At 32.3% G+C, this 27,919-nt stretch overlaps 1 protein-coding gene across 2 annotated transcripts in view; it reads left to right on the forward strand.

Moving 5' to 3' along the window:
• The first annotated feature begins 6 nt into the window (after positions 1-6).
• Positions 7-27,919, forward strand: part of LOC119633382 (dual specificity tyrosine-phosphorylation-regulated kinase 2) — a 100,152-nt gene continuing 72,239 nt past the window's right edge. For both annotated transcript variants that reach the window (XM_038026922.1, XM_038026923.1), the window contains exon 1: positions 7-683. The gene's annotated coding sequence lies outside the window, so the exon portion shown is untranslated. The remainder of the gene's footprint in view (positions 684-27,919) is intronic.

The following is a 27,919-nucleotide window of genomic DNA, read 5'->3' on the forward strand; positions in this document are numbered from 1 at the left end:
CATATAGTAAATGTTGTGTATGTGTTAATGATTTTATTTCTATTGTATTGTGGATGTATGAAATCCATCTCCTTTTGACTATAATAAACGTCTGATTTTCATGTGAATGTTTATACCTGGCTGGCTGTACGTTCAGATTATCATCCTGATGTAATATGTACATATATATATATTTGCATATATGTGCATGCATCAATAAAACGAGTGGTTGTAACTTTGCGAGTGTATGCTTTAGTGAGAGAATATAATTTGAAAAACACCACTTTAATAGGAGTTGCAGAGAGAGTAAAAATTACATTGAAAAATACACGAGTGCGTTAGCAGCATCAGCATCAGCATCATATATATCCTTTAACCTATGCTATGGTAAAGAAGTTATATATACATATAAACACAGATACATGCAGATAGATACAGATATATACAAAAAAAAAAAAAAAAAGAAAGAAGAAAACATATCTACAACAATTTTGTAATAGTGTTGGTAAACGTTGCAATATATAGAATATATATATATATACATATTTATATAAATATATATATGCATGTATATGTATTAAAGTGAAAAAGTGAAAAAAATTATAGTTTCACATATTTTTGGAAATAATTTTTAACTGGATTATATCAGAAAATAAAGTTTACGGGATCCAGGGATAAACAACAAAGTCAAAGGACGAGAAAAGGTAACATAATTAACATTATTATATAGTAACTAAAACTTTTAATTAAAATAATTGGAGTTTGCATATCTCACTTTTCGGCATAGCTACCAACGCACCATTCACATGCCGCCTTTTGAGTTACTATATACACATATTAGAACTGTAAACATCTTTTGCAAGATTGCAAATGCCAGACGACATAAATGTGTATCTGATGTGATTTAAGTTGCTTTTTAACTTTGCTTAAAGATTATCCCTTAAAGGTCGATCTAAAAGTATTGTCTCAAAAATATTGAAAAAAAAAAAAAAAAAATATATATATATATATATATAGTAAATGAATACATTGCGAAAGGACCTGTTTTTCTAACCCTTACATACTATATTCAAGGAAGTGTTTTGTTTTATATCCGCTACCGGTAAAAATAAACTTGTCTCTCATGTCCGGTTTGTGATTCACAAATTTTTTTTGTTTTTTTTTTTTCATGCAACAATTGAAGTAAATATACAATATATATGAAAATGTAATTCACAATCTGGACGGTAAAGGCTCAAATGCTCAAAACAAATTTGTAGATCAATCTTTTTGAACTTTCAACTTGATTTGTAGTTCTCTCTCTTCGTTACCCTGCCGTATACAGTGTGGTTAAACATAGCTTTAATTCACAAGAAATAAAGAAAGGAAATTGCTCTTGTTTGAGGCCAAGCCGTGTTAATTTTGCATATATCACTATATCTCTTTTACCCTGAACTTTAACCTGGACTTTTACAAATACTTTAACTAAATATGCAATCGGTTTACTTTAAGGCATTTCTAGTCAAATATTTAGGATTAGTCTATCCTAATTTCCCCATTTTGAAAACTGGCCCATGAATGAATAGAAAGCAAATTTTGATTTTTCTTTGCAAGCTTTACCCAACAGACGCCGTATAAACCAAAAGACCGGCGAAATGATTGTGATAAATAAAAATATAAACTTTGTTTAAGGTCTATTAGGGAGGAAATATTTCAGTTTATCGCTAAGCAGTTAACTATCCCGAAAATGTGCACTTAAATTGCATTTCAAAAGGTCAACGAAGGCGAATATACTCCTCACAGAATGGGTAAAGTGAGAAAAACATTTTCTACGATACATGTTCGCAATGATAGAATTTTATGAAGATATCTTGCAAGGACGGAGGGACGGATTGTGATGTATATATTTGCCATAAGACAAAACGACGAGTATAATCGTTATACACAGTTAACTAATGAAATCTGAAGAAAAGCAAAAATTTCATCTGTTAATCATCGTGTAGAAAAAAACCTAAGGTACTTTTCCGCCTGTATTGATAGTAAGGATTTCTCTGCCATTGTCCTTGCTCTTTCAAATGGTTATAATATTCGCTAAAAATTTATAAAACAGGAATGATATGCACAATTGAGTTGATAATGAAATGGAAAAGATTCATAGTAAGTGAATACGTGGACTTTCATTAGTTTGGTGTCTGTAAGGCAAGTTTGCTTATTGAACGCTCATTGATAAGGTCGATGAAATCTTTCAGAACATAAAGGGAGACCTGCCCATTTTATCGTAAACTATCGCGGCCGAAGTAGACATTAAATCCATCTGCCAATCGCGGTGGAAGCGTAAGTTACTCAAAAGTGGATCAGATAATACAATAATGTGCAAAAAAGTCCGTGGTCCAAGGTGGCAAAGATTAACGTCAGACGAGATTAGAAGCGAATTATGCATAATGAATTGCTACAACCTGGCCTGATGATTGCCTGCTTTTTCACAAATGTGATTAAAGGGAAAGGAAAGGCGTCAGCCTTCCTTAAAATGCCAAAGCAAATATATTCGGCTAGGATTTGTGTGGTTCTCTGCAGAAGATGATCTTAATGGATTTGCTACCTACTTCTTAGTAGAACTCTAGTGGGCGTAATCACATTGAGGAAAACTGTGATTATGAAGTTTTTTACTTTGCCTTAATTAAACTCTCTTCGAAGAGCATCCTGGTAAATCCAGGCAACGATTCGTAAGATATGAAAATATTCTTATAAGCTGCTTGTCGTGACATCAATGTTGAATGGAAGCAGAAACAGTTGAGTATTAAGAGACTTTTCGGCATCCCTTAGCTGGAAAATCTTTACTCCGATGCGTTGAATTGACTTGACTTTAGTTGCGTTGAGTGTTGCAAGTGGAATGATAAAAATTATTCATACGCATCTCCCATATTATATTTAATATTATTAAGGCAAGGATGACGTATGAATATTTAGAAGGAATAAGTGAAAGACAGAAGAAAAGAGATTGATTGATAAACATAGTAACTAAAGAAATATGGTTTTAAATGTTGACTCATCGGCATTAACCGATACGTTTGCCTTAGTGTAAATAAATGTTGATATGCGAGACATGTATAGGTAAAGAAATTCTCGGAAAATTTTGCTTTACAGGTTTTAAGCAAAAATAAATTGATGGACTTGAATGTAGTCTAAATGTTTTTAATTAAATTCCCATTGTCGCTGAGATTTTCTTAGAAAAGAAATTAAAACGGAACAATAAAATCATTGAAAACGTATATATATATATAAAATTACTTAAGGCTACATCGATGTATTTTCTTACATCTGTATTAGAGAATTTATTGCAATAATGTGCATTACTCTCAACGTTTAAATCAATATATCTTTCCATTCATAAGTATTACTAATAACTTTTGCTTCAAAATCGTATTATATTGATGATAATAATAATTAGGCTTACTCATACACTCACACACATATAAAAGTTAATATTGATTTAAGAAAAACAAAATTGAATATAAGTCTTGAATGAAAGGAAACGCAAAGTACAAAGACTTGATCTAACGCTAATGATGGCAGAGAGATGATCAACTATTGTCTGAGAGCCAGCTCGTATATATATTGAAACAATGGCACTAAAAAATACTATAATTTTAGAAACTACGATTGATATGTAATTATGAGACCTTAGCTGAATGTTAATAATTCCGTTAATGAATAATGCAATCAAAAAAAACAAATTATATATATCCGAATATCGAGTTTGTACAAACTAATCAACTTTTCAATTTTTTTTTTTCAAAACTGAAAGTGTTTTTCTTATTTCTTCCCCTTATTACGCAACATTATATTACTTGAAAGTCGGATAATGAGGTATAAAAATAATAATCTTTCTACTAATAACAATGGATATGTTAAATTTCATACACACATCTCTTATACGGAATGTATTTATTGCATATATTTCGATAAATCATTAGTAGTGTGATAGTTAAATAATTAGCAGCCTAACCTACAGTTAACATCAAAGTGAATGAAGGCTTTTAAATTTTACAATTATTAATTAGATTACCTTTCCGGTTATTTTACTTATTCACAGTTTCAAAGTTAAACTAATGACGTGAAAATCACTCTCATCGAGGATGAGTAAGAAATTCATGTGATTTGCAAACAGACAAGAAAAAAAAATACCGTTTCTAATAAAGTTTATATATGAGTAAGAATTGATTTAGAAAAAATTGTACGGAGGCGAATGTTTCGTTAATTTAACCCTACTCACACCACAGTGAACTTTCGTGTCTCATTGTATCTCGAAAACTATTTCTTTTTAAACATTGGATTTTGGATTTAGTCACATGCCGTTCTATGAAGCTGTGTCTCAAAGTCTCACGGTCGGAGAGTAATCCCGTACCTTGGAGAGTAACGGCACAAATGAGGACAAAGTTTGGAATAGGCATACTTTGAAGAACTGTGTATCATTTCAGAACATTTCAGAGCAGAACCCACAGTATCGTCTATAATAATTTCTTTACACGCAATAAATTACGTCAAAGTTTATGCGGAGCTTGCTTGACGGGTTTTCTTCTTTTCACATAATTCGAAATCAAAAAGTATATGGTCTGTGTATTATACTGTATGAATTCTTTGTATATATAATTAAACTGTAAACAAAAAGAATAACATTTTAATTGTTCCTAATAATTCTCATAAGTGACAGAATTATAAAAAAAAGGGGTACGGTTAGGGTTAAAGAAGCCGTATTTTTACACGTACAGGGGACATCGCCGAATTTATTCGTTACGTTAAAGAAGAAAGAGGAAAGAAGGGACTTGTAGTAATTTTATCACTCGTCTTGTAACATCCGGAAGTATGCACTATGGTTAAGCAAGCTGGGAGTGAAAATGCAGTCAGCTACGAGAGTACTAGAAAATGGTTTTTGAGATTTCTTGCATAAGTTGTTACTTTTGAAATCGAGCAAATTCGCATATACCCGTTCGTATTGCGGCAAAAGCAACCAGGGAAATAATTTTCAGATGAGGCTGGCAAGCTTTACCATATCACGTGTATTCTCCAGACCTGGATCGATGTAGTGATATTCATCAGGCTGTAGATTCACAGAAGTTGAAAAAATGCGTAAAAATGTGTCTCAAAACCGGCCAGTTTTTACCGCGAGGCCATCCATAAGTCGTTATAAATCCATCCATAAGTCGCGATAAATGGGAAAATGGAACCGTAGATAATGATGGCGTATATTTCGATTATCAAGCTATCTAAAAAGTGTATTTTAAATAAAGTTAAGTGTTATCTCAAGACGGAACGAATTTATTTGTGCACTGATTACATGCTTGTGATACTTGGCAGATTGTATCTTTAATGAACATCTTATTAGTTACCTTGCTTTAACATTTTATTCGTGACATTATTATAAAGTCTATAATAATCTTTATTTATAATTTATTTTTCCAACATGTCTTTCATGCCATTATTGATTTGCTTCAATTATTTCTATATAAAGGCAACAAAAAAAAAAGAAAAAAACATTGTCAATGTTATCGTATTTAATGAAGTAATTTCTTCTTTTCTCGGGCGTTGCTAGTTCAGCTTCATTAGCTTTCGACAGACTGAAGATTCGTATTCAGTCAGTTATGAAATAGGTTCACTATCAGCGATGTTTCGTTTTAATAAATTATAACGTCTAGATGTAGATATAACGATAATTTTTTATATACTAATGTGACGTAATTAAACGTTTTATTTTTTGTGTTAGACATTGGATTACGTATGACGAGAGATAGCTTAGTTCTTTTAAACAAATTTAAATTTTATTTAAATCAGCTCAGTTCAAAGCTAACAAGATGAAAAAAGTTCTACAAGAAAATGTCCAAAAAACTCCCTAAATTTTTGGCAAACAACACAAATAATTCGTAAGTGGATAGTAGATATAAATGAACAACATTCTTATTTTGATGATTCAAGACGTTCCATATATACACACGTTGAGATTACGAAATTGTGTGTACATCCCGAACAACTCAGTGCAGGGGCTATTTCGTATAACTTGCGGTAAGTTAGAGACGTAAGGCAGACTATGGAACCCTACAAATATGTTATGTTGTTTTTGTCGCCATATCTGTGGAATTCACAATACGAATGCAATTATATACAAAATTGAAGCGGTCGTATGTAGAATTGATTTGATGCTATGCAGGTTGTGTACATAACGCCAAATGTTTGCTTAACAAAAATAAAGAACAAGACTTCTAGGTTACAATCACTTCAAAATACCCGCATTTGATTCGTACCGTATATTATTATCAGAGCTATAATAAAAGGAGATATTCAATCTTAGATTATAACAACCACGTAGTGATGCATGTTTTATAAAAGGCGTTAACGCCAATAGCACACATGCGCTTGCTTACAATTGACTCGATATCAACAGGCAAAGAATTCCATATTTTTAAAGTGTTTATGAAAAGTCGTCTTGAAAACGCAAGATAACTGCGATGCAGAAGTTTTAGTAAGAACCGAAGTTTGTGATATAAACATCTCGGTATACGGGTAAAAATTATCTAATAGATAAACGTTGGATTTCGAATGTTTAATGTTATTCAGAGTCCTTAAGGAATACAATAATATCCTGCCATACATGCGCTTGATGTAAATATATCCTTATTTAGTGAATTTGTTTATTTTTTATTTTTTTATTGCGAAAGCAATATTTTTTTTTTATAGTTTACTTTGACTTATGGTTGGCTGAGTGTAAATTAAAGAAATCATACGCTTTGCGAAAATGAAGCCAAGTTCGAAATGCAAACTCTGTCTTCGTTATCCGAATTCTATTTAGAGAGTGCAACAAAAACACCACAATTTACATGGAAAATTGAAAGTGTAAATATGAATTCCTTGCAAGTTTTGGAACACACCTTCAATTGTTTGCAAAGCTGAACAACTTTCAGATATTAGAAAGTTAAACGACGGGATTAATAGACCCGTTCCAGGCACTAGCAAAAGCAAAAGAATGCGTCACCATTTGTATCACACAATATCGTTAAACTGGATGGAAGGAAGAGAACTATTTCGCTTCAATCCCAATTCAAATGCCTGCTCATGCTTGTTACTTTGTTAAATGGTTGATAGTAATTATCTATCTCTTTATGTGCAGTGCTAATGCGTTGTTATAATCTGTCATTTTCTTGGCATTCGCGTGTGCGCTGCGCATTTCTTTCCCGATTGAAAATTTTACATTCTTTACATAAGTAGGAACAAGTAAGTATAAGCACTATAGTAGATCACGGTCTATCATTTAATACCCTACACCCTACATCCAACAGTTATTTATATAACGACTATTCAAAATAAGACCTTATATGGGAAGTGTTCCAAAACAATGATCCGATTCCAACCATTGTCCATAGCGTTCATTTTTGGACCATAACACGTAAATATACAAACTTTCCATCAAAATATTTCGAAAATTGCGGCCTGTAAATTGAACACAAGAAAAGAAAACGGACGGACGGACGAACGGACAGACAAACTTAAATTGATTGAGAAAGTGATTTGGAAAACCCATCTCATTTCTTCTGCGTGTTGCGTAAATTCGGACAAACTTAATATACCTTTCTATCACAAGCGGTATAGCGTATGAAAAAAACAATTCGTTAAGAAAAGTCTGTTATGGCCTCAACCGAGTTCTGATATCTTTATAGTTATCGTGACTATATTTGATAGACAAACTTGAATAGATCTTAAATAAGTTTATGATATGTCGTTTATACTTTTCAGTTTTATAATTGATAGCTTATGCTTTATTTAGTTTTTACTGCTTACTGGAGATACTTAAGATTTTCCGCAAAATAATAAAAAGCATGAAATGAGATAAAAAATTTTATTTCCATACTCTTCATCTTTATCAAAATCAATGTGGGCTGTTGCAGCAGTGTTTAAGATAATTACTGACATTTATTTTCTGCATTTTCTGTGTTCCCACCCACTTTAAAACTTCATCTTGAAACATTTGATTCGAAATATTTAAGCCAAAAAAGAAAGAAATAAACAAAAAAAAAAAAAAAAAAATTGAAGGTTTTTTGGCTGAATTTCAATGTCTTTCTTTTCTCTTTTTCTTTCTCTCACTCTTTAAAAAAAAAAAAAAAACATCGCCAACGTAATTTTGGTTTTAGTTTTTATTTGCTCCTCTTATACACTTAAGTCTACAGAGAAAAGTATATTAAGTTCACCCTACGCACTTGTATATTTATACAAATGTTTTTTCAATTCAAAAGCCAGCGAACACTAAATAAATTGTAAACATAAGGAATATTCGTTCCAGTCCTCTTGCATTACTACATTCTAAATCGTTCTCTTTGCGTTTGGTTCCAGGCAATTTACTCTTAATCAAATCATGTATTTTTCTTTTTCGAACACGCTTCAGTTGATTACGCGAAATCATATTCGTTACAGGTATTATGATCGATTGATTCAAACAAGATCATTGCAAACAATTTGTTAATGCTTTGCTCGTTTTTTGGTTGTTGGAAGGCATTTGAACGTAGGTTTTCTTGTTTGATAATAAATTTTCCCATCATTGCTAAGCATTGAAAATATCGAATAAAAAGAAAAAAGCACTTTCAGTTAGTGCAAATGGCACGAAGGTGTTTAAGTCATATTTACATATAAAAAATGTTGTCGTTAAAATTAATTAATTCATTGCCCCGTCTTTTTTTTTTTTTGTGTTTGTAAGCAAAACAAGGTTTTTGTTTGGTTTTGGAATAGTAAGCCGCTGACAATGTCATTTAAATGCATTTTCTGATGATTAATTTTATGTCATGACAGTTGCCATAAAAGAGAAAAAAAGTGAAGAGAAAAATTGCATTAAGCTCGTGCCGAATAGTCGTATACATCACATATACTTTTTTCTACGAACAAAAGACTTGAAGCTAAAAAAATGATATCCGTTTTGAATACACATCTATTTATACAGGGATTAGAAAGGAAACACAAATTCTGCTAAGAAGATCACTATATCTATCTACGCAAGGGGCAAACTAATTTGGATTAATCGATTTTATTGCAAACTTTTAATTGTCTACCTCCTGTTTTTGATATCATTCTATTTAAGGTTCGAAGCAAACATCAAATGATTCCACAGGAAATTTGAATCTTTTCGATGAACAAGTTGCAGCTTCGTATTGATGTCCACCGCAACATGATGATGCACGGGAGCTAGCAAAGTTTCTGAATAAAAAAAGGTTGAAGAAATATTATCAAGATGTTAGAGATTAGCGGCAAGGTCTGCGATTGATTTTCGAGTACTTATTGCTTAGCCAAAAGGAAACTTCAAAGACTCCATAAAGTATTTATATTCTGGATCAGCATGAAATTATGAATCGATTTGAGGAAGCGCATCTTTCCATCTATGTAATGTCTGTGTGGCAAATATCCTTGCAGCAGTCAATATGAAAATGGTTGGCTTTGAAATCTTGCACTGAAAAAAGGTCAAACGGAGAAAGGACACACCTACACTACAACGTAAACTGACAATATCTGTTTTTAAAAGCAAAAAAAATTTGGCTTTTCTCCACTACTCATGAACTCCATTAGATACAACTGTAAGGAGTGCGCACGTATAGTCAGTGTCAGTCTGTACAAAAATTGAAAAAATCAGCCACGCAAATCCGCAATGATAGAATATTTAAGTTTTATTCTGAAACCTGCAGAAGAAAGCTTCGGCGACCTTGTAAAATGTATATATTGTGATCAGCATCAAGCACCGAATCCATTTAGGTATGTCTGTCTTTCTGTCTGAAAATCTCTATAGAGATATGGAAAAAATGAATCCATAAACTGCAGCAGAAAAAATTGCATATATATTCTGGGATTCGCTCCTGCAGTCCAGAAATTGAAATAATCGGCCGCGCCCATACAACATTACAGAGTGTCGATATTTCGCATATTTCTCGAAACCTTTTTAACACCCAGAAGGACACTTCAGAGGTTCCTTAAAATATTGATATTCTCGGGCAGTATCAAATCCGGAATGCATCTAAAATGTCCCTTTGTTCCTCTGCCTATAAGTCCGTCTGTGCAATATTTTTGGCAACCATTGTCCATGCGATTCAAATTTTACGAAAACATTAAAGGTTCTTGTTCGTAGGTCGGCATTGAAAGCGTTCAAAGGACACGCATATAACATAACACAATCTAAAAACACTTCTCCTTTCTGGATGTCTTACTTATCACTCATAACCTAGAATATAAAAATTTCGACGTTTTTTCTATAAAAATGAAAAGCCAAAACCAGCCACGCCCAGTCAACATTATGCAATATGAAAATTTTATTTTTGGAGTCTTTTTTTGAGTCCTTTTCAAGCTAAGGTTCATAGGTATAAAAGATGCGATCACAATCGAACGTACTTTTCGTGTTTACTAAGATTCGCATCGAGCCTATGGATAGAATAACAGGAATGGATTGCATATGTAAGGACTTTACATTCATGAAAAATGAGTGCAGATTAAAGAAATTTAAACCCCTTAGTTATCTTTCCAAGAGCAGTGAATTTGTGCACTCTTTCAGATGTAGAATACAATAAAATCTTTGCTATCCGTGTTTTTTTAAATTGTTTAAAAAAATTTTTTTTTGAAAAATTTCTTTTGTAAATGAAACAAAAAAAAACAAAACTATATATATATATATGTGTTATGTACATAAAAATAGAAAGAGTGGGCAGTTAAAGTCGACTTATTTATGTAGACATTAAGAAAAAGCAAAAAACTACAAAAGAGTGAAACAAGAGAAAAAAAAAAAACCACCGCGTAAAGAAATTGAGAATAAAAGCAAAAACTGCTTAGTTATCGTAATAGCAACAACTAACTACAACATATAAGAATAAGAAAAGTAAAAAAAAATAAAGAATAAAAAAATGATTTACTCAAGTAGTATAAACAAAGAATTAGAAAACAGGAAAAAATGGACTTTATACGTTCGAAGTAACTACCACGCCAACAACAAGGACAGCAACAACAATCCAGAGATATATATAAAGTAAAACTCGTTTTTGCGTCAGTGCAGCTTAACTAATCTTTTAGCCACATTTAAAGTTTATACAAAATAAAAGGTTGTTCTTATGGCTCGAATACATAAACACTTCTTAAGATCTTGCTTTAATCATTCCAAACTCGGATGAATATAAAAGGAAAGAGTTTGTCTCCCTTGTTATAAATACCTAACTACGGATATATAAGTATACGAGTACGCAGGCGCAGAAAGTTCATGCTCTTGCCTAGAAATACTCGCAAGCACAAACGTTTCGTAAAGTAAATCAGCTCACTGCAAGTAACGAACCGGTTTTGGGTTTCTTTCGATTCGGCAGATGTTTTAACTTTATTTAGTCTTATTTTTTTTTTTTATTATTTATTTATTTATTTATTTATTTTTTTTTTTTTTTTTGTTTTTTTGCAATAAGGCCACCAATGTTTTAGTCTCGTTGTTTTTTAGTTTTTTTAATTTCCTATTAAAACCTCTTAATTTACGTGTACCTGAGACAGCGTCTCTGTACTTGTTTGTTGTTTGTTTTCCTTTTCTTCATTTCTTATGCCTTTTAAGCAGAGTCAGCTTTTCTGGCAAGGTAGTGTGTTGAGGTTTTACTCTTCTTTTCAGTCTTCAACCATAATCCTATTTTTTCTTTGTATAGCTTTTGATTAGTTTTTTTTTTTATTTTTTTTATTTAATATTGCCTTTGGATTTTTAACTCTTTTTGTTATGCGGTTATTGCGTAAATTTTATGTTATGGATATATTTTGTGGTTTCTTTAAGGCAAATTATCTTCTTTTTCCTTTTCGGTCATTAAAGCGGTCTTAACGCATACATTAAGTTGATTAATCGGTTTGCAACATAGCAAATAATTTAGATTTTTCGATAAACGGTCTGAACTTGTAGTTCACCTTCTTTTGTCTGTCGTTTTCAGAAAATTTTTACAATGTTTAAGTAAATGGAGATTTCGAGTTAGTTGTTGAACAACCCACTAAATAAAGTTTGCGAGGGCCATAACATATTTGGAATGGGATAGGTATATAGACGTATAGTCAATGATGCCAAAGTCATTTTGTGGCCCAGTGGTTTAGTTATATTTTTCCTCTTCGCCGAACCTTCCATTCAGGGTCAAGAATGTTTCATCGAGAAGTCTTCAACACAGAAAGTCAGTTTTCATTATGTATTTCATATAGAACTTCACTCAAAAAGATCGCAGTTGAATTGTTGTTGAACCAATCCCCGAATCATATGGATTTATCAATAGTGGCGCCATCCTAACAACTTATTGAGTGACGGGTTATTTTCATGGATAATTGTGAAAAAGTTTATGAAAGATAAAAGGCTATGCGCATGTAATAGAGAACTATTTAGGCATATCTCCAAATATATATTCCTAAATAAGGTTTGTACTTCGTTTACGCTCTACCACCTTGCGTCTATCTTTAAAGGGTATCTAAAAGCAAGCATTATTTACGTAATCTACACTATTCACATTGATAAAGAGATAAAAACTCCAGCTTTTTAATATTATCACATATATACATTCATTAAAATTGTGTGCTCTCGATGCCATTGTTGGGTGGCAAGCATTCGTCTCTAGTTAAATTTAATCTTTCGTTTTGTTGATTTTAATGCACAATTTCTACCTACCATAAAAAATAAATAAACCACAAGTTCGAGGCTTTATAATTTTTTCTTAGCGGCAAAAAAAGCAAAAAAAAAAAAAAAAAAGAAAAGCTTCTGTCTTTGTTGTTCTGGTAAGTCTTATATTAAACTGGTTTAAAACGGTAAATTCTGACTGTATTAAACTTAAACCTCAAGGGAGCTTTGTAGTTTTGTTGTCTTTTTATTTGTCGTAGCAGTATTAGTGGGTTTTTTTTTACACACATGTATGCGATCGATATTAATCTTGACGATGATTTTATTTATTGTATCGCTAAGAATAAGGTCATAAAAGGCAAAATGATCCATATTTAGCCTGAAAGGATTTAGTTAAACTTCAAAGCTTTCGGTCTTATTTACAACTTGCACATGCGCTGACTACGGATTTATGAGTATTTAACTGTAATAATGGCTTCTGGAAAAGCAGGACGAAGGTTGCCGGTGTTATTATTTTTTTTTCTTTTTCTGAAGCAGATGTCGAAACGATAGGTCTGCGGCAGAACGACTCGACGAACAAATCGCTTTAAATGCCTTAGGAGGATGTAATGAAATGTTGTGCAATTAGAATCCTACAAACAACACCTTGTATAACATTTTATATTTTTTGTTTTATTATTTATGCTTAAATCGAAATAGCTTGAGATTCCTCAACTCAATGTCATTCCTTATAAAGTTTCAAACCGTTTTCTTGTTAAAAAAATTAAGTTATCACAAATACATATTTTATAACTCTTGCGGTACAACAGTATGTTAAGTTTGTGTGTGTGTGTGTGTACATAACATTCGGAAGAACTTGGGAGGGACGTACCTTCGGTTATACATATCTATTCAGAAAGCGCTTTCAAGGTTGCCTGTCCGTCTATTCGTCTATCCGTCTAATATTCTTGTGTTCAACCAGCAGGTCGCGATTGGTGGATTATTTTGATGAAGTTTTGGTGTTTTGGCCCAAGGACGCATGCTATTGAAAATGATTTGTATTGGATTGATTACTTGCCATATCGTGCCCTATTTTGAGAAGTGCTTGCATAACTAGCTGCATTAACCGAACTAATGTAGGATATTTAACGCTTGGCCCTAGCTCACTGCAATGCTGTTATTAGTTGTCCTATGTTTTTTATGATGTAGTTCTTATTCATTCTCTTCATTCAACTTGGAACACTCGAAACATTATATTTGCAATAAGTTAGATCTCAGACTATGTAAAATGTACGTACTCTTCATTTCTATTGTGTTTGAGGACTTTTGCTAACATATCCAAGAAAGAGCTAGAAAGTGAGCAGATGAAAGAGAGTCAGTCATGGAAAACAACCTAAAAAGTTTGATTTTGTTCTACACATCCCTGGGTTAAGTTCACATACAACATGAAATTGGACATGACATGAAGAAAAATTTCTCAATAGATAGATTTGATCGTAACAAAATTTTATGATGTTTACATATTTGCTTAAGGTATTCGATATCCAAAGTGAATACAGTTTTCTTACCTTTGTATTCACTTTATCGTGTGCGAAATTCTACATTAAACGTAAATAATTTGTATATAAAATACAGATTCTTAATTCTAAACAATAGGCCGACAGGGAGAATTGAATGTTTACAAAAGTCAATAATATTTCTATCTTTAGATAATGTCGATGAAATGTGCTACAAAATTAAAAGTATACAAAACGTTTGATGAGCCCAGTGAGAAGATTCGATTTATTCAAATGTTTGTTGAAATAACGAGACATCACAGTTGCAAATAATTCGATAGCAAATTCTAGTTGAGAGCTGGTAAACTTCACTGAACAGGTCTTACCAAATTGCGCTTAAAATCATCGTTCGGAATAATAACGGTATCATGACTTTTGCAACGGTTCACAACTCAGTATAAGTTACTTACGTAAGTGATACTTATCGCTCTTAGGTATATTTGATGCAAAGCTCGATATATTCAAAATTTTCAAAAGTTAAGTAACGTAAACTTCAGAGAATCAATTTATATCATGTGGAAAAGTGACATTTTTATCTAACATGCTACCAAATATGTTGAATGTGAGATTTTTTTCTTCTGTTTCTTTGCGTACCTATTAAAACTTAGGATAAAACAAAGTAGATTTTGTACCAATTGAATATAATTTCATTCTAGTTTCTTTTTTTTTTTGCATCGTTGCTCTTGTGCATAATTGTTAGTGGTACACCATTGATGATAAAGAGACAATCTTCGTTTGTTAACAAGAGTAGCCTGAACGATCAGACAATTATACGAGTTTCATTTAATTATCCCACAAAATGTACATATCTTTAATGGGAATTTCGTTGAAGGTATTTATGTAACGTCCGCCTTGTGCTCACTTTCGAAGATATGATAAGTTCGATGTGAATTATAGCTGCAAAACGTGGTGAAATTATTTTTTTAATATATCTTTTAGTTTAGATATTTTAAATTTTTTATACAGGATAACATAAAATAGACGACCAGTTTAGTTTTAGCTAAACGCTATCGAATATATACGTTTTCGTTTCTCTAAGAGAAGCAGATTTGCAAAAATAATCCAAAATTTTCAAGTGAAATATATTGCGAAACGTATTTATTAGAAATGAATAAAAATAATAATAATATAACCAGAAAAACACCATAGTAGGGCACAGTACAGCATTAAATACCGTAGCCCGCTTCGCTTCATAAAGTTAATCATTTAACGACTTTTCAAAGGAAAGGTGCTTTATAGGAAGCGGTCGAAAAAATAGTGAAAAATTTGATCCGATCTGAACCATTTTCACTGGTAGCAAATTTTATCAAGGCATCTCTAAAAGTGCGACCTGTTGTAGGTTGCACAAGAAGGAACAAAACATGTAAGCGGACAGACAAGCTTAGGCTGAGTAAAATAAAAGGTCGGTCTGTGTTAGGCCCTTCTAAGTGTTGCATACATCCGCACAAACTAATATACCCTCCGCTCCTAGTGGTGCAGAGCATAAAAATGTTATTAGCGAACCTAAAAAAAAAAAAAAAATGATAGAAAAAATTAAATAAGAAAACTGTAAATTAATGAGTATTTAATGCGATACACATACTCACGTTCATTTTTTTTATTTTTATAACGAAAGAAAAAAAAAAAACTTTATATCATTAATTTACCTAAAAGTGTAAATTAACAACAATTGCTAAAGTCTGCAATGCTGAAGTCTGAAAGCAGTGGGTAGTTGTTTAACAGTTGGTGTGGTGTAATGAATAAATAAATGTAATGCATTAACGCAGTATGCACCTAAGCCACACCTAGCTTAAGAAAAATAACTGAAAACCGTACTCATAAAGATACTAAACACGCCATAGTAACAATCAATTTCATTGAATCTAAATACAAATGACCCGAAGTGCATGGTGTTCGGTCGTTCCGTGTCTTTGTCTTGTCTTGTTGACTTTCCAAAAGCGAATATTTGAACACATGTTTAGTTTTCAAAATATGGTTTTTGATAACAACCACGTGCCTGAAATGTCAGTATTTTGATTTTTTTTTTTTATTATTAAACCTCAAAGCGAAACTCACTTTTCCTTCTCCTTTGTGTCATTTATTTATTTATTTTCATTTTCTTTGCTTTCGCTTTTCTTATATATGCAACTTGATTAATGTCTATTTATTACGAGAATTCTATACAATGAAATTTTTGATTGATTTACTGTATATTAAGGGGCTGTTCTTAAAAAGCTAGTAAAAATTAAATGCTGAAGTGCTTATACCGCTTTTTACAAGTTTCACCTAAACAACAAGTAAGAGTTATATTGTCAAGTATACATAAAGCCATATGGGGAAATTATGTCATAATATTCGAAAGCCATTAACTGATAACAATTATCAGAAATCCAATCGAGTCAAATTTTTTTCCCGCTGATTATTTATATAAAAAAAAAAAAATAAAATAAAATAAGTAAAAGCACTACACTATACCACTGCCCACAATAAAATTCCCTACATCTACCAAAAGGTATTCATAAAACGGCTTTCCAATATGATACGTTGTGTGGAAAGTGGTCGAAAGAGTGGTCCTACTAGAGTGGGAACCATTTCCGATAGCGTTGGTTCTTGGGCCAAAACACGCCAGTTTGCCAAATATCATGAAAATATCTTCAAATTTGCGACTTTTACATTGAATGCAAGAAAACAAGACAGGGAGACAAACATACGGATATCAAGCTTATATCTAATAAATGCTGATTTCATCTTAAATCTTTCTGAGTATTGCATAGATCCGCACGAACTTAATGCGCTTCTTCACCACAACGGGTGTAAGGTATAAAAAGTTGGAATCACGTATATTAGGAATTTGAGAACGAAAATGCTTACAAGCCTCGATTGTTAATCGATTTTTTGAAGATTTACTGAAAAGAGGGCTAACAACACGCCCCTTTTTGGTCATAACTCTTTTCTACTTTTCCGTACCTGTACTGATGGCTAAATAACTCATCAATTTTCATATTCCACTAAGTAGTTGCTCTATCGATGTGAATTTAAGATTTTTGAGGATTTTTTTCGACTACATTTCACTGTTGGACAGTGTACGGACTTAAAGTCAAGCACGCTGACCAATAAAGTGAATAATATCGTATTCATCAAAGGTAACTTGAAGACATAAAATTATATCTTTGTCTCTACACTACCATCTGAAACGGAACCGTGAATGGTTTGTATATGTATCGTCGCTTTAGATCGAATCAACTTTACCATCTTTCAAACGTCAAAGCACTGCACTCGGATATGTAGTATCACTTTTTCAATGTTACTAAATTATATAAACAAAAAAAAAATTGTTTAAAAAAAAAACCTCCAAGTCAACCAACAAGAGATGGAAAATAAATTTTATTCCAGTCACTTGTATATGATTAAACATAAAAGCTTGAGGCGGCTCATATTTTAATGTATAAGAAATTGACATTTACACACACCTTCGAAGGTTTTATGCATAGTCACATAAAAATGACTAGGATAAAATTCATTTCCCATCTTGTAGTTAATTCATTTAAATAAAAGCTTATTTAAGAAAAAACTTTCTCGTATAATTTACTTATTTTTGTTTATAGCTCATTACAATTCTCGTTCCATATCGAAGGGAACTGCAGAAAAAGCTAATACGCTATAGCGCGAACACTTTCGCGTAGAATGTCAAGATTCTTGGCATTGATGGCATTGATCAAGATGGAGTATAAAGGAATCATTGTTGATGGTTTTAATCAACTTGAGTTATTTAGCGTGCATGTCCCAACGCAGCATGCGTAATCTTTAAAAGGACCATTTTGGTCCTTCTGCCTTTCGACGATGGCTGTTTATAAAGCTGATCGACCCAAAATTGATCGAGTGTCATTAAGCCTTTCAATCACTTTTGATGTGACAAAGGCATTTATTTGCTCTTGCATGTTCTCGCATAGAAAAGCAAAAGAGGTAAAAATACCTGCCCGGTAAAATTGTTGCTGATTTCAAACTTTTTTTGTTGTATGCCCCGCCATTTCAACATTATTTACTGCCCGGAAAGATAGGAACGTAAATAATACTTTATACATTCCATACATTCTCTCATCTAATAGATCGTGTTCTTCAAAGTTCCTATAGAAAGTAGAAAATTTTACCAAAGCTCGGTTCAGGTAAATGTGAAAGATTTGAAAAGTTGGGGAGACGGAGATGTTTAATGCGCATCTATATTATAAAGAAAATTAAGATAATCATCTTTATTTGACATAATTATTAATTATGTTTGTCATAAAACACGAGATTATGTGTACACGCACATACAAAGAAATGTCAATTATACAACAACCCACATGAGTGATTAAGTCAGTGAGCCGTACTATAAGTTAAAGTGAAAATTTTCTTTAAAAAATGCCACAAAGACTGTTAGTGACACTAAGTGAAAATTAATGTCAAAACAAACAAGCACACGGGCAATCAACACCACCACAACAATCATCATCGTCATCATTATCATGATTATCATCGTCATCGCGTAAAACATAATTTGCTTTACGGCCTTTTAACATTTCAAAGCACATCTCATTCGCATATATGCATGCACAAACACTTAAACATACACACACACACACTATTGCAAGACCCTTGAAAATAACATAAAATCCAATTAAGTGAAAATCGTGCATAGTTAATTTTTCATGTATGCACACATGAGCATATATATATACATATATATATATATTCTATATATGTGGATATATATATATATATACATATATATATATATATAATGTTACAAAAACAACCAGTTATCTTGAAAAGAAAGAAATATTGCAAGCTTGTGTGAATTTAAAAGCCTTCCATGTAGCCATAGGTGCATGTACTTGTGTTTATTTTACCATAAAATGCAATTTGTTAAAATAATAATAATGAAAAAAAAAAAACAAAATAAGAAAAAATAAAAAATAAAACAAAAACCTAACAACATCACGAGGACTGTAAATCTGGGTCTCATTGATTAAGCAAACAGACGGACCGATGTGCGTCGCGATTTATGGCTTGTTTGAAAAATAAATTTAAAAAGTCATTCATTTGATAATAAGTGGGTGTAATTGTGTCGCATTTAAAAGTTCCATACCAACCATCCGCGAATAGAAAGATACCGTTTCAGTTATACATATAATGTAACAACATGCGTCAAATTAGGTAATTATGTGATACTTTGACTATGCTATTAAAATGCAAAAATTGGAATAAAAAGACGTTATTTGTTATATGTAATTCTCTAATAATACTCAAGCATATCTCAAGCATATAGAAAAGAAGGGAGAACGAATCTTTCACTATTTCCATAAAAGTATTTATAATGGCTTTGCAATCTAAGCTGGAGTTAAACACGGACCTTTTTCAATGATTTACTCAAGTAGCGGCTTTGCAAGAATCACTCATTTCTCGAATTCGATTCTTATTTATTTATTTGCTTTATATTTTTCCAGAAATATTTATAAAGCATTTTTCTACGACTTCTTTTGAAATTTTTCAGTTTATCATTAATTTGTTATCGCTACGTTGTTTGAGGCCGTCTCGATTTCAATTTTTGTGTAATACTTTCCCGAATTATTTATTGTCTTTGACAATATTACGTCACAATTTTTTTACTTTTCGCAAATTATTAAAAAGATTTCTTTCAATTGCGTATCACTTTATAACATGTTCCCCTAAATTGAAAGAAATTTACTCAATAATTTAATATTTGTAAGGCATTATCAGTCCGAGTACATCTATGCACTTATTGCAATTTATTAACATACTACTAAGCAGTGCTCTCTTAAATTTCTAGACATAGTTGGAAGAAACGAAAGAAAGCGATTTTGGCTTTGATCGAATCTTGATACTTATCATTCCGTTTTTTCGGGAAAAAAAATAATTGCAACTGACTTATTCAGATATGACATAAGAATAAGAAATATGAAATTACTAGGATTAACTTAGTCGGGAAGAATAAGACTAAGTAGTGTGTGAAATCTTTGGAATGGACTTGCTCGGAAAGTGTAAGACTTAGTGTGAAAAGGTTATAATTGACCTGCTCGGAAAGTATAAGACTTAGTGTGAAACCGTCGCAATGGACTTGCTCGGAAAGTGCAAGTCTTAGTGTGAAATTGATACAGTTGAAAGAGTAAGATATAGTGCGAAATATTTGCAATTGACTTACTCGGAAAGTATAAGGTACTCAGTGTACAATTGTTACAATTTGCTTACATGGAAACAATAAGACTTAGTGTGAAATTTTTGCCGTATTCGTGTTCTACTCCTGCGCAGGACACTAATTCGAAAGAAGAATGAATAAGAAAGTGGAAGAAAACATAATTGCAACAATTTTATGCCATTTTGCCGAAGATCAGTTGGGGAAGGCGTATAAAAATACTCTATTTTTTCTTTATATAATTTATTTATTAATCAATTTCATTAGATTGCAACGTAAATGAATGCTAAAACTTTTGAGTGGTAAGATTTATTATATTGCAGTATCGCATGAGTAATTTATCTTTAGTTTGCTTCAATTTGTGAGGCCAGGTCTTTTTCTTTTGCGCCTCAATTTGTGACATACATAATCTGATAACACTGTTTTAACGCAAAATTGACTTTAAAGGCTTTTATTGTCACTTTTGGTGACGGAATACGGAACTGGATACGAGGTGACAGAAACGATGACAACCAAACACAGGTAGTAATTTTATGACCGTTGATGAATGACTATGCCAGAAAACGGCTGTTAGTGTGAATTGAAATTCATTGACAATTCACTGAGCGAATTTCAACTCTTGTAATTCGTATAGTGCAAATTGATATCTGCTGCAAATTGCAACCATTTCAAAATCGTTTGCAAACTTAGTCTTTACACAATTCTCAAGCTTCAGCGATTCAGCATTGCGACTTCGAGAACTGAAATAAGTGAGTCAGAAATTTATGTTTATCAATAAACCGCATGTATTGGAGGGAGGGTCGCTGACGTGTGCAGTGGCTATTAAAAGTCTAAACGCGAATTTAATAAACTGATTATCCGTTAATCCATATAACTAAGACTTCTTCAATGCGTGAATTAGCATCTAACCGTAGAGAAGTACCATGAACGCCGTGAAAATGTACGCAACCCATCTATTTATTTCAAGAAAAGCAAACTCGTAATTACACATATAAATAATCCAAACTTAACCTATGAAAAGGAAAATTTTCTACATAAAATTTTATTATTTTACAAAATTACGATAATATTTGATTGTGCATTACATAGTATTCCATTGTTTTCTCTTTTCGACGCTTTACCACATCGATGGTATTGGCGCGTACAATCATAAATGGTTTTTCCATAATTGCATTTTTTTTTTGTATGTATTAGAAATTATATATATATATATAGATGTAATAAATATTTTCAGAACAAAAAAAAAAACAAATTTTATTTTCGCTATTAGGTCGAAGAAAACAAGTCAAATGTTTTTTTTATCAATTGTTCGTGTAATAACGCACCCCGTTCTGGTCGCTTAATATTTGAAGGCAGTGGAAAAATATTGCATATCAACAAAACTATTACAAGCGAAAGGAAAATTATATGCGGCTGCAAACGAATCTTTTACATACGCAAGTGAGCCGCATTGGTCGCAGTATCCTAAAAGCCATGACAACGCTCGGTCACCGTGAAGTCGGATGTGCAATCACGACTGTTTAGCCTGTGATCCTCCTGATTGTCACCTCTTTTCAAGTGATGATTTACAGCCTAGCTGCATCCATTGTTCTTTCGACAAGAAACTTACATGTCATCAGAATGGTGGAAAAGAACTAACACTATTTCGAATGAAATATTTAGCACTGCTTTCTAGTCACGTGATCAATTTTAGTTAAAGCTGGCTCCCACCTACGACGCCAAGGGATTATCAATCAAAAAGTCTTGACAGTTACGAAATAAATGGTAATCACATGTCACAAAACCAAAGCTTATAGAGAATGAACCAGTTTTTAACCAAGCTCATAACGTTTTCCCTGGCTTATCAACAATACCATAAATGCCACAACTCTCTTTTTTGTAGAAAAGAGAGTTTGGCTGCGATTTATCAAATTTCGCTATTTTTCCCTGATCTGCTTTAAACACTTTCATCCTTTTTGGACAAAATTAACTGAATCTTTATGACTCCACCAAAACCAAAATACCGTTTTTTTACGTGTAATTGTGTTTTCGAGGCGCTGGGCGATAGATCACACAAGATTTACATTACATGGCCCTATTACTAATATTAGTCCAAGCTGATGTACGCATGGGAAGTGTGGGTTCTCCGCATTAAATCGGAGAAACTCCACTCGGGAGTTCTTTAATCGCACTAATCGAACTTGTTCGTTTAAATTCTCTGCACATAGTCGAAAGGTTGGACGGGCCATTAGTCCATAGAATACTGACCGGTGCGAAAAAAGTAATCGGAAGTGAAATAAGCAATTGTAAGTTTAACACATCCTTTATGGACAACAACAGATTATTAATAATGCGAGAAGTGTTCCACCTTTCAGTTAATCCTAATATTATGGCTCTGAACCAACTTATAGAAATTTCAAAAGTGAGATATCATAAGAGTGACATACCGTTCAAAGAAATTATAACACTTTCTTTAAGTGAACACAGCAAATGCACTCTCGATAATCCCATAGCCACGTACGATACATTTCGTTTAGTTTTTGTTGAGAAAAATATTTTAAGGAAATCATTATTTTTGCATTGAAACGTGATTAAATTTAAAGTTAAATTAGAAATTATTAGCGGAGCGTAGTAATAAACCATTTCAATAAATCATAATAGTATTATAAAAGAATAATTTATTAAACAATAATATATAATACCATAAATGAAAGAGCAATCGACGTTACATACAGATACAGTTGCTTATTATATCCTACATCGCTTATAGTACAGAGGCATATTAAGTTTGAACGGATGTATGCAATAATCAGAAGTATTTGAGATAGACTAACTGTTTATTATATCGATCTAAGCATGTCTGTCCGTCTTATCTTTTTGTGCTCAGCCTGTAGGCCGGCATTTGTAAGATATTTTGATGAAACTACACTAACCTATTTTAGCGCTAGAACGGATCTATGATGTATTAAGATGGGTCATGGCCCACTGTAGTGTATTTGCTTGCTTCAACTTTTATTTTTTTTATTTATTATTTTACATGTAGGTAGGTACATCGTAGAGTGTTGCGCTTAAATTAAATTCACGCTGCTTTAACGTGCGCAAAATTTTGGTAATAAAATAAGTGTTCTTTGAATTCTACGGTCGAACCTTGAGACATTTAAGGAGACTTTAGTGCCCGTACAGCCGTATGGTTTTCAACCCAAACCTGTTTACATTTCTGGAACCACTTATGTGCGTTGAATTTAAATATAACAAAGCAAAGTTCAGCACAGATCGGCATATGCATGCATCTGTCTATTCTAGGAGATTATATATATTGCTTATGAAATGAGTTCTAAAGAGCCAATCTACTTTTTATATAATTCGTCATAACACTGCAGTAAAGACTGTGTTTAATTAAACTTAATTAACAGAAAACAACAACTCACGCAGCTATTTCGTGCTCTGGAAAATGATTTTTAATTATAATTTATATTTACCAGTTAGATTAAGTCGCTTTCAAACTTGATTCGTAATTAATATCACATTATTATTACGAAGGCTATCTACTGCACTCTAGTTGCCTTGGATGCATTAACATTGAACCTGGGGTAACACCATTTGAGCAAAAATAAAACTTAAGACTAAAAAGCAAAAAAAAAAAAAGATTATACTTATCGTAAGATGATTCTTTCGCATTAATTGTTAATTGGGCATGTGAGTTTAGGATGACCTGCACCTCTCTGGTACAGGATCATGGGTTTAAAAGACTAATAGACTAATAAAACGTGTTTCAAACATTGGACTATGTAAAGAAAGTGAGAGAGGCTTGCCAAGTTCTGAGTTTTTATTTCAGTTTATTAGAGCTTCAGCGTAAGAAGAGCAAACAGTGGGAAAGAAAAATATAGTCAGATCCACCAACAATTTGTTTTTCTTTTTTATGAACAATGTGTTTCGAAATGATCGCCACAAGACGACAAAATTAGTTTAGTTAGAATACTGTGCCAAAGGGCATCAAATAAAGTAGTAAGCTTTCCTTTAACATTACTAAGTAAGAAAAGTAAGTGATCTTCTCAATTTAAAGCAGCAAAAGATTTTTGTGAAGTTAAAAGGCCGTTGAGAGCATTAAAAGGAAATTTACGTTAATCTGTAAAAGAAAGTAATTTTTCAAAAATTAAACATTCGTAGAGTCTACTTAAGAAGTATTAAGGCGATGTGTAGAGGGAAGAAAGAACTTATTTCCCAGGGAAAAGCCGTTGAGCTGATGAAAGAAAATTCAAAGGAGTATAAGAAAAAATCAAGGACGTCCCCAACAAAAGAAAAGTGTGGTTTTTATTAATAAACGTAAACAGAGTGGTCGGAGATTGTCTGAAAGGCTGTGTAGGACTAATAAAACCCATTATACATTACGGGAAGCCTTTGAAAGAAGCGGCGTGTGTATAGAAGGGTGAAAGAGCAGAGTACTGTGCTGAATACGGTGCACGGTAGAGAGAAAGAGAGAAAGGAAGAAAGAAAGAAAGAAAGAAAGAAAGAAAGAAAGAAGGAAAGAAAGAAAGAAAGAGAGAGAGAGAGAGAGAGGGAGAGAGAAATAGAGAGATAGAGAGAGAGAGAGAGAGAGAGAGAGTGATTAAATTGCTTCTGATATGTAAAAAACAATTTAATACAATACAAGAAGGAAACATATAGGCCGTAAAGCTATAAACTTTTGGTTGCCAGCGTAAACATAACAATTGCTTCCAAAAATTGTACTCTTCATGGGAGAACTGAGAGTGGTCGGAAGGAAAGGACCAATTAACTGCTGAGAATTAACCATTAGTAGCTACTAAGTTTATAACGATTTTCAGAAGAGCTCTACATGTCTCTGAGCATTTATCAGAAATGATGATTGTACGGCCTTTGAATATAAATTATCTAACAAAACAAAAACCCATTTGAAGATGTGAAAATGTGTGGAAGAATTTAGAATAGGTTTCGCTTTAAGCGAATTAAATATAAATTCACTTAATTATTGAAAAATTCGTTGAAAATTTTAATTGCGTTCACAATAAAGCAAAATACAACTTTTTATTGCAATAGAGATAAACTGCATGAGTTGTCATTGGAGTTTAATCACAAAAAATTTATCAAAAGCGTGTAAATTTCTACATATATGCACACTTATCAGAAATGTGTAATTTTCTACATGTATGCACACGACTTGTTTATATTTTATGTTAAACTGCAGAGATTGCTTTTAATATTAGATCAAATTAATAAACTAACAGCTACAAAATTTGTAAGCAAGTTGACCACTCAACTCCCCACAATCTGTTTTAAACTTTGCTACATACTCGAATGTGTATTTTCACCCGATTCCCATTTTGAATTAATTTATCGTAGCATATATACATATAATATAGAGACAGAGAGGTCTATAGCTAGTGCTACTGCAGTTCAAAGGCAGATGTATATTGTCTCTCCGGATATTTCTTTTTTATCCAAGTTGCCTTTCTTGTATGTTAAGGAAACCCGTTGCCAGAAATTTCTGTTGATCCTCATATTCACTATGCGCCTAAATCGCACATGTATATGACGCATCAGGCAATGCATCGAAAATGATTATTCACTTTCATTCCCTTTTTCGTAACATGAGAAATGTTCTTTTCGGCAAAATTTCAACATTCTTATGTGCATTCACCTCATGAAATGATTTCCGCAACAATCGAAATATTTTTATTTATTTTATATTTATCTTTCTATTTTTATTTATGTATACGTTTATATATTATATTTGTTTTTATATTTTTATTACATTTACTCACATTTATATTTATATAAATTTTTTGTATCCACCATCGAAGAATGGGGGTATAGACGTTTTACCAAAACGTTTGCAACACCCGGAACGAAGTTTCGAAGACGCCATAATCCAATTCTGAATCCATTTATCCATGTCCCACTGTTTGTCTGTCCATCTGTCTGTATGCGTAATGTCTGCAATGAAATAGCTGAGAATGAAGCTAACGGCTTCTTGTTTGGCAGAAACATTGGAAGCTTTTTCATGCTGCTTGGCATTGGGAATGGACCAAACCGGCCGAAAGGCGTGCCTATAGTGCAACGCAAACTCAGGAAAATAACAAAAAAGTTTAAATAAAAAAAAAATATAAAAATGTTGTGCATTGGTTATAAACTACATCATATAATGCTATCAAAATGTACATGACAATGTACATTCTCTGGATGATCCTATCTAAAAATGAAAAAATCGGCCGCCTGCACCCAATATTGTAAAATACTGGAATTGTACACTCTCATTCTAAAAGTCTGCAACTTGCAGGAGTAAGCTTCAGAGGATCTACAAAAGATATACATTCTCGATCATGATCAACCACCGAGTCCATCTAGGAATGCCTATCTTTCCTTCAGTAAATCTCTTCTGGTTTTTGTGGTAAATATTCTCGGGGTCGTAACTATTACAAGCTAATAAATGTAAGCTTCAAATTTTAGCGAAAACTTTCAAAGTCAATGCTGTGATTAGGTCTGTTTTCAAAAGCGAAAAACTGTCTTTTTTCTCTCATTACTCATGAACTACAAAAATAAAAGATTATCTTTTCCATTTTAACATCATGGTGGTGGATATGCAAGATTCGCTTACAATTGAATATAATTTTCCTACTTTTTATATTACAATTACATGTATTTATATATATATACATATGTATATATTATTTATATATATATTTAGTTTATTATTTGCATTTAAACTTTTATTGATACTTATGTTTACTTATATAGCTTTGTAATTATCTTTATCTTTATATTAATTTTTATATTAAACATAACTGTAATTAGAATGTTGTTAAAAATCGCACTGAGGCAAAGTATCATAAACTTGATTAGCAATCTATATTTAGTATCAGAAGGCTTGCACGTAACTGCAAAATGCGCCGAAGAGTAAAGGGTAAAGTTCGCCTTTTTTTATATGTAGCTTTCAAAAGGATGTCAATACGAGCTTTCAACTGTAATACATAATTTAATTAGACGATGTAGTTATTAGTCGTAGTAGTAGCATTCAATAAAAAATGAATTTCTTTTTTAATATTATCTCTTTCTTTTTCGCTTTTGCAATTAACCTTTAGTGTTTGCTTTGTCAAAGCATTTAAAAAAGAAAAAAAAATGCATCGATTTTATATGAAATCTTTATGATGAAAGTGTATGTAACACTTTTTTTTTTTTTTCTTTCTTTCTTTGTTCCTCTAATGAACACAAAAAACAAGAAATCAATTAAAAATCGCTTTGTGATGTGCAAATTGATTTATAATAAGTGCTTCGCCATATACTATACATGTTTACAAACATGTACATACATGTATGCATACGTCATATAAATGCATGCATAAGCAGCAGACATTTGAGAATAGCAGTCTCGTCGCGTACAGAAAGTTAAACAAGTTGTTGATTTCAGTTTTCTACAGGAATATATCTAATGCTTAAATACTTCCGGTGATCATTAATAAGCGGACAGACAGACAAATTGGCTGAATGATACATACATGTAGAAATGTGCTTTACCGCGCACAAACACACACATGTATATATATGCACATATTGCACTCACGCGATTTTTAAACCTGGAGGAGGCGCGCGCGTTGTTATTATTAATGCAATGAAAAAAGTAGAAGTGTAATAAAAATG

This window comes from Glossina fuscipes, unplaced genomic scaffold (genome assembly GCF_014805625.2).
Source record: "Glossina fuscipes isolate IAEA_lab_2018 unplaced genomic scaffold, Yale_Gfus_2 2, whole genome shotgun sequence".
Classification (NCBI taxonomy): domain Eukaryota; kingdom Metazoa; phylum Arthropoda; class Insecta; order Diptera; family Glossinidae; genus Glossina; species Glossina fuscipes.